This window comes from Peromyscus maniculatus, chromosome 1, assembly GCF_049852395.1.
Source record: "Peromyscus maniculatus bairdii isolate BWxNUB_F1_BW_parent chromosome 1, HU_Pman_BW_mat_3.1, whole genome shotgun sequence".
NCBI classification, from domain to species: domain Eukaryota; kingdom Metazoa; phylum Chordata; class Mammalia; order Rodentia; family Cricetidae; genus Peromyscus; species Peromyscus maniculatus.
In genome coordinates, this window is record NC_134852.1 from 34384701 (window position 1) to 34398906 (window position 14206).

Consider the following 14206-nt stretch of genomic DNA (forward strand, 5'->3'; position numbering starts at 1 on the left):
TACAGCACTCCAAGTTGGGGTCATCCTTGTAGATTCCTGAGAGTCTCCCTGGCACCCTGCCTCTTCCTAGTCCCATGATGTCCTCATCTATCATGGTATCTCCCTCACTGTAGTCCCACTTGGTCCCTGTTCCAACTCAACTCTCCCATTTCCCTATGTTCTCATGCCCCACTCCATTCCCTCCACCATTCTCCCACTCCCAGTCCACTCATGTAGATCTCCTCCACTTCTCCTTTGCTGGGTCACCCATGTGTCCCTCCTAGAGTCTTTCCCTGCTAGCTAGCCTCTCTGGAGCTGTGGGTTGCAGTCTGGCCATCCCTTCCCTCACATCTAGTATCTACTTATAAGTGAGTACATACTACGTTTGTCCTTCTGAATCTTGGTTACCTCCCTCAGGATATTTTATAGTTCCATCCATTTGCCTCTAAATTTTATGATGTCATTGTTTTTTGCTGCTGAGTACTACTCCATTGTGCATATGTGCCACATTTTCTTTATCCATTCTTCAGTTCAGAGGCATCTAGGATGTTTCCATATTCTTGATATTAGAATAATGCTGATATGAACATAGTTGAGCATGTGTCCTTGTGGCAAGATTGAGAATTCATTGAGTATATGCCCAACATGGTATAGCTGGGTCTTGAGGAAGACTTATTCCCAATTTTCTGAGAAACTGCCATAGTGATTTCCAGAGTGGCTGTACAAGTTTGCATTCCCACCAACAGTGGAGAGTGTTCCCCTTACTCCACATCCTCTCCAACATAAGCTGTCTTCAGTGTTTTGGGTCTTAGCCATTCTGACAGGTGTAAGATGGTATCACAGAGTTGTTTTGATTTGCATTTCCCTGATGACTAAGGATGTTGAGCAGTTCCTTAAATGTCTTTCAGCCACTTGAGGTTCTTCTATTGAGAATTCTCTGTTAAGCTCTGTAGCCCATTTTTTAATTGGATTGTTCAGTATTTTGAAGTCTAGCTTTTTGAGTTCTTTTTATATTTTGGAGATCAACCCTTTGTCAGATGTAGGGTGGGTAAAGATTTTTTCTCATTCTGTAGACTGTCATTTTGTCGTATTGACTGTGTCCCTTGCTCTACAAAAGCTTCTCAGTTTCAGGAGGTCCCACTTATTAATTGTTGCTCTCAGTGTCTATGCTACAGGTGTTATATTTATATTTAGGAAGTGGTCTCCTGTGCCAATGTATTCCAGAATACTTCCTACTTTCTCTTCTGTCAAGTTCAGTGTAACTGGATTTATGTTGAGGCCTTTGATCTACTTGGACTTGAGTTTTGTGCATGGCAACAGATATGGATCTATTTGCAATCTTCTGCATCTTGACATCCAGTTGTGCCAGCACCATTTGTTGAAGATGCTTTCTTTTTTCCATGGTACTGTTTTGGATTCTTTGTCAAAAATCCTATGTTCATAGGTATGCAGATTAATGTCAGGGTCTTCAATTCGATTCCATTAGTCCATGTGTCAGTTTTTATGCCAATACCAAGCTGTTTTTATTACTATAGTTCTATAGTAGATCTTGAGGTCAGGCATCATGATGCCTCCAGAGGTTCCTTTATTATACAGCATTCTCTTAGCTCTCCTAGGTTTTTTTGTTTTTCCATATAAAGTTAAGTATTGTTCTTTCTAAGTCTGTGAATAATTGCATTGGGATTTTAATGAGGATTGCATTGAATCTGTAGATTGCTTTTGGTAAGATTGCCATTTTTACTATGTTACTTCTACCTATCCATGAGCATGGGAGATCTTTCCATTTTCTGATGTCTTCTTTGATTTCTTTCTTCAGAGACTTAAAGTTCTTATCATACAGGTCTTTCACTTGCTTAGTTAGAGTTACTCCGTATTTTATATTATTTGTGGCTATTGTAAAGGGTGATGTTTCTTTGATTTCTTTCTCAACCCATTTATCATTTGTATATAGGAGGGCTACTGATTTTTTTTTTAGTTCATCTTGTATCCTGCCACATTACTGAACATGTTTATCAGTTGTAGGAGTTACCCCATGGAATTTTTGGGGTTACTTATGTATACTATCCTATCATCTGCAAATAATGCAAGTTTGATTTCTTCCTTTCCAATTTGTATCCCCTTGATCTCCTTTTGCTGTCTTATAGCTCTAGCTAGAACTTCAAGTACTATATTGAATAAATATGGGGAAAGTGGACAGCCTTGTCTTGTTCCTGTTTTAGTGGGATCATTTTGAGTTTCTCTCCATTTACTTTGATGTTGGCTGTCAGCTTGCTGTAAATTGTCTTTATTATGTTTAGGTATGTTCCTTGTATTCCTGATCTCTCTAGAACCTTTATCATGAAGGGGTGTTGGATTTTGTCAAAGGCTTTTCAGCATCCAATGAGATGATCATGTGGTTTTTTCTTTCAGTTTGTTTATATGGTGCATTACATTGACAGATTTTCATATGTTGAACCATCCTTGCATCCCTGAAAGGAAGTCTGCTTGGTCATGGTGGATAATTTTTTTTTTTTGGTGTGTTCCTGGACTCTGTTAGCCAGTATTTTACCAAGTATTTTTGTATCAATATTCATGAGGCTGATTGTTCTGTAATTCTCTTTCTTTGTTGTATCTTTGTGTGGTTTAGGTATCAGGGTAACTGTCGCCTCATAAAAAGAGTTTGTTAATGTTCCTTCTGTTTCTATTGCGTGGAACAATTTGAAGAGTATTGGTATTAGCTCTTCTTTGAAAATCTGTTAGAATTCTGTGCTGAAACCATCTGGTTTGGGCTTTTTTTGGTTGGGAGACTTTTAATGACTGTTTCTATTTCCTTTGGGGTTACTGGCCTATTTAAATAGTTTATCTGTCTTGATTTAACTTTGGTATGTGGTACCTATCCAAAAAATCATCCACTTCTTTTAGATTTTCTAATTTTGTGGAGTAGAGGTTTTTGAAGTATGACCTGATGATTCTCTGGATTTCCTAATTTTCTCTTGTTATCTCTCCCTTTTCATTTCTGATTTTGTTAATTTGGTTGCTCTTTCTCTGCTTTTTGGTTAATTTGGATAAAGGCTTAGAAAATCTTGTTGATTTTCTCAAAGAAATAATTCTTTGTTTCATTGTTTTTTTTGTATTGTTCTCTTTGTTTTTATTTTATTGATTTCAGCCCTCAATTTGATTATTCCCTGGCATCTATTCCTTCTGTGTAACTTTGCTTTTTCTTGTTCTAAAGCTTTCAGGTGTGGTGTTAAGACACTAGTATGAGATTTCTCCAACTTCTTTATGTGGGCATTTGTGCCATGAATTTTTCCTCTTAGCACTGCTTTCATAATGTCCCATAAATTTAGGTTTGTTGTACATTCATTTTCATTGAATAATAGGAAATCTTTAATTTCCTTCTTTATTTCTTTCTTGACCCATTGGTGATTAAATTGGGCATTATTCAGTCCATGAGACTGTAGGCTTTCTGTAATTTTTGTTGTTGAAATCTAACTTTAAGCCATGGTTATCTGAAAAGATACAGGAGGTTATTTCAATTTTTTTTTTTGTATCTGTTGAGATTTGCTTTGTGACCAAGCATGTGGTCGATTTTGGAGAAGGTTCCATGGGGTGCTGAGAAGAAGGTATATTCTTTTGTGTTAGGGTGGAATATTCTGTAGATATCTAATAAGATCATTTGAGTCATAGTGTCTGTTAGTTCCCTTATTTCTCTGTTAAGTTCCTGTCTGGCAGACCTGTCCACTGGTGAGAGTGGGGTGTTGAAGTCTCCCACCTAGTAGTATATGGGGTTTGATGTATGATTTAAGCTTTAGTAATATTTCTTTTACAAATGTAGGTGCCCTTGTATTTGGGGCATAAACATTCAGAATTGAGACTTCATCTAGTCAAATTTTCTCTGTGATAAGTATGTGATGTCCTTCCCAATCTCTTTCGCTTGATTTTAGTTTAAGTCTATTTTATTAGACATTAGGATAGTTACACCAGCTTGCTTCTTATATCTATTTGATTGGGAAGTCTCTTCCCAGCCTTTTATTCTGAGGTAGTATCTGTTTTTGAAGTTGAGGTGTGTTTCTTGTGTGCAGCAGAAGGATGGATCTTGTTTTTGTATCCATTCTGTTAGCTTGTGTCTCTTTATAGGTGAATTGAGACCATTGATATTTGTGGATGTTAATGACCGGTGATTGTTAATTCCTGTTATTTTTTGGTGGTAATATTGTATGTTTCCCTTCTTTGGTATTGGTTGGTGTGGAACTGTCTATTGCCTGTATTTTCATGGGTATATCTAACTTCCTTAGGTTGTATTTTTCCCTCTAGTGCTTTCTGTAGGGTTGGATTTGTGGAAAGATATTGTTTAAATCTGGTTTTATCATGGAATATTTTGCTTACTCTGTCTATGTTGATGGAGAGTTTTGCTGGGTATAATAGTCTGGGTTGGCATCCATAGTCAATTAGTGTCTGTATAATGTCTGTCCAGGACCTTCTGGATTTTAGATTCTCTATTGAGATATCAGGTATTATTCTTATAGGTCTGCCTTTTCATGTTACTTGGCCTTTTTCCTTTGTAGCTCTTAATATTTTTTCTTTATTCTGTATGTTTAGTGGTTTGATTATTATGTGGTGAGGGGACTTTTTTTTTTGGATCCAGTCTACTTGGTGTTCTGGAAGCTTCTTATATCTTTATAGGCATTTCTTTCTTTAGGTTGGGAAAGTTTTCTTCTATAATTTTGTTGAATATATTTTCTGTGCCTTTCAGTTGGTATTCTTCTCATTCTTCTATCCCTATTATTCTTTGGTTTAGTCTTTTCATGGTGTCCCAAATTTCCTGGACACATTGGGTCATGACATTGTTGACTTTAGTGTTTTCTTTGACTGATGATTCTATTTCCTCTTATCATATCTTCAACACCAGAGATCAGCTCTTCCATCTCTTGTATTCTGTTGGTTATGCTTGCATCTGTAGTTCCTGTTCGTTTACTTAGATTTTCCACTTCCTATATTCCCCCCAGTTTATGTCTTCTTTATTGTCTCGATTTAAATGTTCAAATGTTGAACTGTTTAACTCACCTGTTTAATTGCTTTCTCTTGGCTTTCTTTAAGGTATTTACTGGTTTCTTCCAATTTTTTTTTAACTTTTCCTCGAATTAAGAGAATTTTTCATTTCCTCTTTTAAGATCTCTATCATCTTCTTAAGGTCATTTTTAATGTCGACTTCTTCTTTTTCTTCTGTGTTGGGATGTTCAGGTCTTTCTGATGTAGGTTCTGATGGAGCCATTTTGGTTTTTATGCTGTTGTCCCTATTTCTTCTCTGGCATCTACCCATCTCTTTCTCTACTTGGTGCAAGCATTATCTGTGTCTGAGGGAGTCTCTCTTGGTCTGATAGATACTCTTGGTCCAGTGGGAGCTCTTGGTCTAATTGGTGTTGATGACTCTTTGTCTCATGGAACAGCTGTTTGTCAAATCTGGCCCTGGCAGGCTCTGTCTTAGGGAACACTTGCAATCTCAGAGGGTGGGTGATATTTGGGGGAGATAGAGCTTGTGGGTTACAGGGTGTGATGGGGCATGGTGGTAGTCTGACGTGCTTGCACGAGGCCTGCCAATTGACTTGAGACTGGGACAGCAATGGGTGGTGGTGTGGGGGCACAGGGTTGTACCCCTGGGCCGCATCTAGACAAAGACTCACCTCTTAGTCCAATCAGGCACTGGCAGGCTCTGTCTCAGGGAGCAGCTGCAGTCTCAGATGGTGGGTGGGTTTTGGGGGAGGTGTGATTTGGTTACAGGGTCTGATGGGGGATGGGGGTAGTCTGACCTATGTGTAGGAGGTCTGCCTGCCAACTGGTCTAAACTGGAATTGCAATGTGTGGTGGTGTAGGGGCACAGGGTTGTGCCCCTGGGCCCAAATCCTAGGGCTTGGGATGTTCAGGTATGAGGACAAAGACTCACCTCTTAGTCCAATCGGATGCTGGCAGGCTCTGTCTCAGGGAAAAGTTGTAGTCTCCTGGAGTTTTTCTTCCAGCACTTTGTTTAGGGCTATACTTTTAGACAAATATTGTTTAAATTTGACTTTATCTTTGAATATCTTAATTTCTCTATCTATGGTGATTGAAGGTTTTGCTGGTTATATTGTCTGGGCTGGCATCTGTGGTCCCTTTGAGTCTGCAGCACATCTGTTTCAGCCCTTCTGGCTTTTAGTGTCTCCATTGAGAAGTCAGGTGCAATTCTAATAGGTCTGCCTTTACATGTTCCTTGGTCTTTTTCCCTTGCAACTTTTAATATTCTTTCTCTGTTCTCTACCTTTAATGTTTTGATCATTATGTTCTGAAAGGACGTTCTTTTGTGGTCCAATCTGTTTGGTGTTCTCTATGCTTCTACCTTTATAGATATCTCTTTTATGTTAGGAAAATTTTCTTCTATGTTTTTGCTGAAACTATTTTCTGGTCCTTTGAGCAGGGATTCTTCCCCTTCTTCTATTCTTATTATTCTTAGTCTTTTCATAGTATTCCAGATTTCCTGGATGTTTTGTGTAAAGAGTTTTCTAAATTGAACATTTACTTTGACCAATGTATCCATTTCTTCTATCATATCTTCAATGCCTGAGCTTCTTTTGTCAATGTCTTGTATTTTGGTGGTGAAGCTAGCCTGTTTAGTTCCTGTTCGATTTCCTAAATTTTTCATTTCCAGAATTCTCCCACTTTGCATTTTCTTTATTGATTCTATTTCTATTTTCTGTCCTTGAATAGTTTATTTCCTTCTACGGTTTGTGTTTTCCTATAAGTGAGCTATCCATCTCCTCCCACTGTTTATATTTCCCTAGATTTCTTATTTATTCATTTCCTCTTTAAGGATCTCTATCATCTTCATAAGGCTCTTTTAAATCTTGAGCTTGAACTATGTTGGAATGTTCAGGGCCAGCTGTGGTAGGGTTGCTGGGTTCTAGTGGAGACATACTGTCCTGGCTGTTCCTGATTGTGTTTTTGTGCTGGCATCCAGGACTCTGGGATTGGGGTGATTATAGGTCTAGGTGCAGATTTCTGGGTTTGTCTGTGTTGGGTGGGTGTCTTGTTTCTTGGTCTCTGTTTCTTCTCTGGTTTTTAGGTGATTCTAATGGCTGTGTGTTGTTACCTAGTGGGAAATTTTCTTTGTCCTTTTTTCCCTGGTCTGCCCAGCTGGTGTGTTCCCAGGGAATGCCTGCTGGCTTTGGAAGCAGGAATAATGGGATGAGTTGGGGGAAGGTAGGGTGGAGGAGAGGATCTTTGTGATTCATTAGGTATGGGTTCAGGGAGGACAGGGAGTGCACAGCAGGCATTCTGTTATAGAGCTGGGGATGAGACTGGGACTTGGGTGGATCTGGAGGAGCAGAAGGAGAGGTGGGGATTCTTTGTCAGTCTACCTGCTTCCTTGACAGGAATGGTCTTTGGGTTAGTAAGGGGTAACTTCTGGGGAAGATCGGGGGAATCCGCAGGAGATGGGGGAAGAGGAGCAGAGAAGGATACAGCATGTGTTCCATTGTAGAGTTGGGAAGAAGGCTAGTGATTGGATATTGGAAACTGAGGAAGAGGTGAAGTCTGCAGGCAGCCTACTTGTTTCCCTGGCAGGAGTTGCTTGTAGGTTAGCAGAGAGTGCAAATTCATTTTCTTAAGAAAGAATAGCAAGAGTAAATGACACCATCTATGAGCCTGGTAGAGTCTTTGGTCCAGGGAGGTATTTATCTGTGAGCACTGGGGAGATGGGGCATGTGCTGGTGCAGTTGTCTGTTTGCATTAAATACTCTTTGTCTTGTTAAATTATAAGAGAAATGAAAATTACTAGCATGTATTTAAGCAAAAAAAAAACAACAAACAAACAAACAAAAAAAAACATTCATGATGGATAATATCCTGAACCAGAGAAAGCTCAAAGTTACAGCAACCATCAGAGTCATTCCACGGTTTCTACAGATAATAGGGAGCTGTGCATGGACACACAGCTTGATTGGTGCCAGCTCTGCTTTTGCTTTACTTGTCCATGCTGGAGTAGTTGGCAGCCTGGGGTGGGTCAACTGTTATGAATGACTGAGACTTCTACTTCATTGGAAGATATAATCTCAAGTTATTGAGTAGTTGTGTTGGCTGTTGTGTTTGTTTAATTTGTTAGGGCCTCCAGCCAAATTTAAATCAGTTTTATAGACTCTATGGGTTGTAAACAGGAAAATTTGTGTTCAGGTTTATATCCTTTGGAGAAAGGGAGGCTCTAGAAAGAATTCCTTTGCCTTTAATTGTACATGTTTCATTCTTTTTTTTCTTTTTTTTTGTTTTTTTTTTGGGGGGGGACAGAGTTTCTCTGTAGCTTTGGAGCCTGTCCTAGACTAGCTCTTTAGACCAGGCTGGTCTCGAACTCACAGAGATCCACCTGCCTCTGCCTCCCGAGTGCTGGGATTACAGGCATGCACCACCACTGCCCAGCTGTTTCATTCTTTTATACATCTCAAATCACTTTCTTTTCATTCTCATCCCTTCATAATTTGCTTTTCCATATCCCAATAACCTGCATTTCACATGCCTTAAGTTTTTTTCCTTCTTCCCAAAACATTTTGTTTATATATCTATACCTAAAACCTTTCCATCTTAGACCCAACATATACTTTACTTATACTCAAACCTCATGACTTACTTAAACTTTAAAGTTTCACATTTTTGTACCTCAAACTACTTCCTCGGACCCAAGAGAGCACTTATCCATACCCTGATGATATACATAAGGCTTCATATTTTTATATCTTAAACTGCTTACTGAAATCAAAACATTGAACTTTGATCCTCATATCTCAAACCTTGATATTCTTTTAAAAACATTATGGCAAGCCATATCTAGATGGAATGGCAGAAAGCATAAAGCCAGCACAGCTGCTTGACAAAAGATCCAGCAAAGCTGAGCCCCATGATGGCTGCCATGCCACCTTTGATTTTCATCTCCACATGTTGCATACTTGAGAGACTTTTAATTTTTGTACAATTTGAGGATATTAGACTGATGAAATATTTCTTATAAACCATTTTATACCTTCGCCCAGGAATCCTGCTTCTAAGCTTCCCCAGGAGAGTCCTGAACATATTATTCCCCCTGCTTTTAGCGAAGTATCCTTATCTACTTGAGGGTCTTCCTTATGCCTTGAAGGTTATGACACATAAAGAAGCCAGAGGTCTCTCCATGTGGCTCTGAGACATTCTTGAGACATCTGTCCCTTTTCTTATATGGTAATAAGATATTCAGAACAAAGTAAACTCAAAAAGGCCAACAAGATTTGGTGGGCTAGAGGAGTTTGACACAGTTCAGATTACAAGCCTCTTTCCACTATACACTCAGACCATTATGTGGCGTAGAACTCTGCCCTACATAGAGGCATATTGATGAGCAAAGTATGGAGTGGAAAGATGATCAAAAATATGAGGTGTCAGGACTTCACTCTCTTAGAAAAGTTAGCTCATGCAGAGCCACTATAATGTCATATGACTAAGGAACAACAGAATGCTAGGATTAGACATATAGACAGATTGTATAAAGATATAAATATGAACATTGTATTATGGCAGAATTTGAATAATAAAAGCTTTGCAGCAGCTTTGGCCTGAGGATTTCTCCTGGGCACTCTGACCACTAACAGTTAATGATACACTGCTTGGGACATGGCAAAATGGCCAGGATGGTTGAAGATTTTGTTTTGGTCTAATGCCCTTGAAGCAGTCAAAGCTACCAGCCTGAGAACAGGCTGTCATATGCCTCAAATTCTCAAACACTGGCTTATGGTGTTAATGAGTAAGACTGATACTTTGTTTATTAATGATGTCAAAACCTGAGGGAAAATGATTGGAAATGATAACTCTGTTCTGTCATAGTTTATTAATGATGACTAAAAGACAAGCAAAAGGAAGTGAAACACATGTCCAAAACAAAAAAATGACGTGATCTGTGTTTTGGAACATCATGAATGTATCCTTGCTTACTAATTTCTGTATAAAGAAAGAAACACTGTGGCTACTAGTTAGTCAGGCTAAGATTCTCCCAACCACCATGGCCTGGCTCACTTCCTTCCCATGCTGACTCATTAAATCTTCTGCGGGGTCTATACAACCTGAAGGAAGGCTCCTGGCAACATTACATCTGAAAATATATTATTTTTTTTTGTACTTAATTCATGGTGCTATCCTCTACTTGGAAATTAATACCTTTTTTTTCTTTGAAACAATAATAATTTGTAACCAATTGTCTTAAATGATGACAAATGTTTGTAACCCATTGAACTCAAATGACCAAAATCCATGTAAATTTTTCTTTTCCTGTGGAAACAAAAGCATAAATCTTCCCAAATAAATTGTAACTATGACTTTCATACTGAAGTCAAATTTTTTCAAAGTATGCAGGCTGGTAATTCAACATTTACCGAGCATTATCAAGACAGAGAAGGGTTAAGGTGGGAAGCATCTAGCCAGCACAAGAGATCTTGATATTTCCACAGTGAGGAAGAACTTGGCTTAGGAAGAAAGGGAGGGGATGTGGTTCCAGAGTGTGTCCTTGGCTGCCAGTGTTCCTGGAAAATAATGTTTTTGTTAATTCTCTAATAATTAACAATTAAGATCAGGTTGTCAGTTCAGCATTCAAACAGTTTGTCAGTTGCAGCCAGTTCCCATCACCTGGCCATAGCTCCTGTCTCTGCCCACATGGACTGAGAGCATGCACCCCACCCTCTGTGAGAGCCACTGGCTGGGTATGGCCTCTCCTGCAGACCAAGACCAGCCCTGCCTGTGCTGCAGGCCTGATAGCAAGAGAACTATGGAGGGAGGTGGCCCTTGCTGGGCCTCTCTCCTTCTCTCCCAGGAACATAAGGGAGGTTAGTCGACAGAAATTAGTAACACTGACGTAGACATAAGTACCATTACATCAGCACTGAGGTGACAGCCTCACTGATGCTTAGCAAGCCCCATCTAACAGAAGGCCTCTCTTGTAGTACACAAGCCCCACCTGGCAGAAGCTACCTGCTTATCTCAGTTCAGTCAGGCAACCCAGTCCCTTTAAACACATGGAACAGAACAGTAACATAGTAGCAGTCAGAACATAGACCAAGATAGGGACAAAGACATCATTTTGTGGGCACAACCCACTCAGCGACCCACTCTGCCTCTACAGAGTAACCAGGGGAATCCAATCCCCAGAGAACTGTTTCCTGGGCCCTGGAACATCACCTAGGACCCCAACCTATGATCCACCAGTACCTCACCATAGATCTTATGTGGGCTTCACAGACACATCTCCCACTGCCATAAATGGCCAGAAACAGAAACAATAAACCAAAAATGCTTGCCAGGCAAATCTGATGTCACCTGATGTTATCTGTTGTTACCTGATAATGGGCTCCAAAGGACTCAACAGAGGGTGGTTCTTGTGGGATTGGGAATCATGGTGGGTCTTCCAAATGTTGTACCCCCAGTCCCCAAGACACCACCTAAAGACCACATACAATGCAAAAGCAAAGAGTCTTGGTATTGTTATGAGATGACTCAGGACTCTGCATCTATCTGACCCATCAGCATAGCAGGAAAGACCTTGAGCATCAATGGGGCAGGGTTTTCAAAGCAAGGGGGATTGGGGTCTACAGATTGTATAGGAACAGACTATGGATTGGTTTATGCAAGTGGCAAACATGTTAGTAACTTTATTTATTTATTTATTTATTTATTTATTTATTTATTTATTTATTTATTTATTTATTTATTATTGATTCATTGATTGAGGTTTTTTGAGACAGGGTTTCTCTGTGTAGTTTTGATTCCTGTTCTAGAACTTGCACTGTAGACCAGGCTGGCCTCTAAATCACAGAGATCTGCCTTGCTCTGCCTCCCAAGTGCTGGGATTAAAGGCGTGTACGACCACTGCCTGGCAATATTAGTAACTTTTAATTGGTTAAGTTCAATTGGGGGTTCCAGTTGGGAGTTATCCATTTTTAGGCAGGCCTGGACAAGTCCTAGGCTTTGTCCTTGAGCTGCCATGGAGGCTGGCTGGCCTAGCATGGACTCATTGTGGTTGCTGTATCAGTGGCCCAGGTTTCACAATGATGCACACACATAGCTCTAAGTTGGTGAGGGCTCCCAAAGAGTAAACACCGGGCTCAACCTTGAGCGGTCAGAGTTCATGCAGAAAGGGAGTTATTGTAAGGACTGTGTGTTTTGTTCATGGCCTTCCCAGAATGGCTTGCTCAATTCTCAGGACATGAAATTGTGGTCTGATCTCTGAAAGAAGACTCAGCAGCCTCTTATGGCTTCTGCTGGGTCTTCTCATTCCCCCCTCAAATAGTGTATCATCTCCAATCTTGGAGATGTTTATTTTTGTTAAAAGACTTTATTATAAGGGTAGTAGATTGTTTTGAAGACTAATCAGGGCAGGACAGAAGAGGTTTTCCATTATCAACAGCAAAGTGAGCCTCTCCTTATTCAGTTGTTGCCATCTGCAAGAGTGTCATGGGTTTGGTTCTGGGACTGGTGATATTGTGATTCTAGCATCCTCAGTTTAGTGATACTCAGACAGGAATTATTATTTAGTTTAGGCATCAGTGAAGTAAGAGCCAACAGTAATTAGTAGAAGCAGAAGGGCCCAAAGACCTGTAATGGCTGACAGAGTTCCTTATCCTAAAGGAAGTTGGAAATGAGAATGGGGACCAGTCATTATTTTATCTCAGATTCCCTTTGACAAGAAATTCCCTTTTGATCTAACATTGGGGGGGGGTGGTTGACAATAAGGGAGACATTTTTGCCTCTGTAATTTCTTCCTGCTGACATTGGGATATTGTTGTCAGGGTCCTGGGAAGCAAGAATGTTAGTCAACAGCAAGGAGGGAATAAAGAAGCATCTGTTTTATTGACCAACTGAAGAGATGGCGTTTATATAGGCTGGATTGGTTCATATTAGATTTCAGAAAGTTCAGGTGTCATAGTCATTTGGAGTAGGTTGTTGTCAGCAAATGATGCTTGGATGTGTCTGTCAGCCAAGTGGTTACCTATTGAGACAGATATAAACTAGGAACAGCCATTGAAATTGATGAACTTCACTTATTCAAACCCCGATGACATACTCAAGCCCTCATATTTTTATATCTTAAACTGTTATCTCAAACCAAAAGACCATTTATTCAAACTTTGATCCTCATATCTTTTTTTTTTTTTTTTTTTTTTTTTTTTTTTTTTTTGGTTTTTTGAGACAGGGTTTCTCTGTGTAGCTTTGCGCCTTTCCTGGAGCTCACTTGGTAGCCCAGGTTGGCCTCGAACTCACAGAGATCCGCCTGGCTCTGCCTCCCGAGTGCTGGGATTAAAGGCGTGCGCCACCACCGCCCGGCTGATCCTCATATCTTAAGCTTTCATATTCTTATAAAACATTACATTCTAAATATCTTTTTTCTACTTAATTCATGGAGCTATCCTGTACTGGAAATTTGATACAGTTTTTCTTCTTCTTTGAAGCAATAATAATTTGTAACCATTTGTCTTAAATGATGGCAAATGTTTGCAACCCATTGAACTCAAATGACCAAAATCCATGTAAATTTTTCTTTTCCTGTGGAAACAAAAGCATAAATCTTCCCAAATAAATTGTAATTATGACTTTCATACTGAAGTCAAATTTTTTCAAAGTATGCAGGCTGGTAATTCAACATTTACTGAGCATTATCAAAACAGAGAAGGGTTAAGGTGGGAAGCTTCTAGCCAGCACAAGAGACCTTAATATTTCCACAGTGAGAAAGAACTTGGCTTAGGAAGAAAGGGAGGGGATGTGGTTCCAGAGTGTGTCCTTGGCTGCCAGTGTTCCTGGAAAATAATGTTTTTGTTAATTCTCTAATAATTAACAATTAAGATCAGGTTGTCAGTTCAGCATTCAAACAGTTTGTCAGTTGCAGCCAGTTCCCATCACCTGGCCATAGCTCCTGTCTCTGCCCACATGGACTGAGAGCATGCACCCCACCCTCTGTGAGAGCCACTGGCTGGGTATGGCCTCTCCTGCAGACCAAGACCAGCCCTGCCTGTGCTGCAGGCCTGATAGCAAGAGAACTATGGAGGAGGTGGGCCTTGCTGGGCCTCTCTTCTTCTCTCCCAGGAACATAAGGGTGGTTAGGAGACAGAAATTAGTAACACTGACGTAGACATAAGTACCATTACATCAGCACTGAGGTGACAGCCTCACTGATGCTTAGCAAGCCCCATCTAACAGATGGCCTCTCTTGTAGTACACA

The 14206-nt window shown here is 40.0% G+C and overlaps 1 long non-coding RNA gene across 2 annotated transcripts in view; it reads right to left on the bottom strand.

Moving 5' to 3' along the window:
• Positions 1-14206, bottom strand: part of LOC121827916 (uncharacterized) — an 84059-nt gene that overhangs the window by 59217 nt on the left and 10636 nt on the right. Inside the window, exons 2-4 of one of the 2 annotated variants that reach the window (XR_013052163.1) lie at positions 12846-12979; positions 11331-11432; positions 9814-10520 (exon numbers count right to left, since the gene is read on the bottom strand). The exons of the other annotated variant lie outside the window; for it this stretch is intronic. This is a non-coding gene — a long non-coding RNA (uncharacterized LOC121827916). Of the gene's footprint in view, positions 1-9813; positions 10521-11330; positions 11433-12845; positions 12980-14206 lie in introns of those variants that run through there. 2 annotated transcript variants of the gene reach the window in all.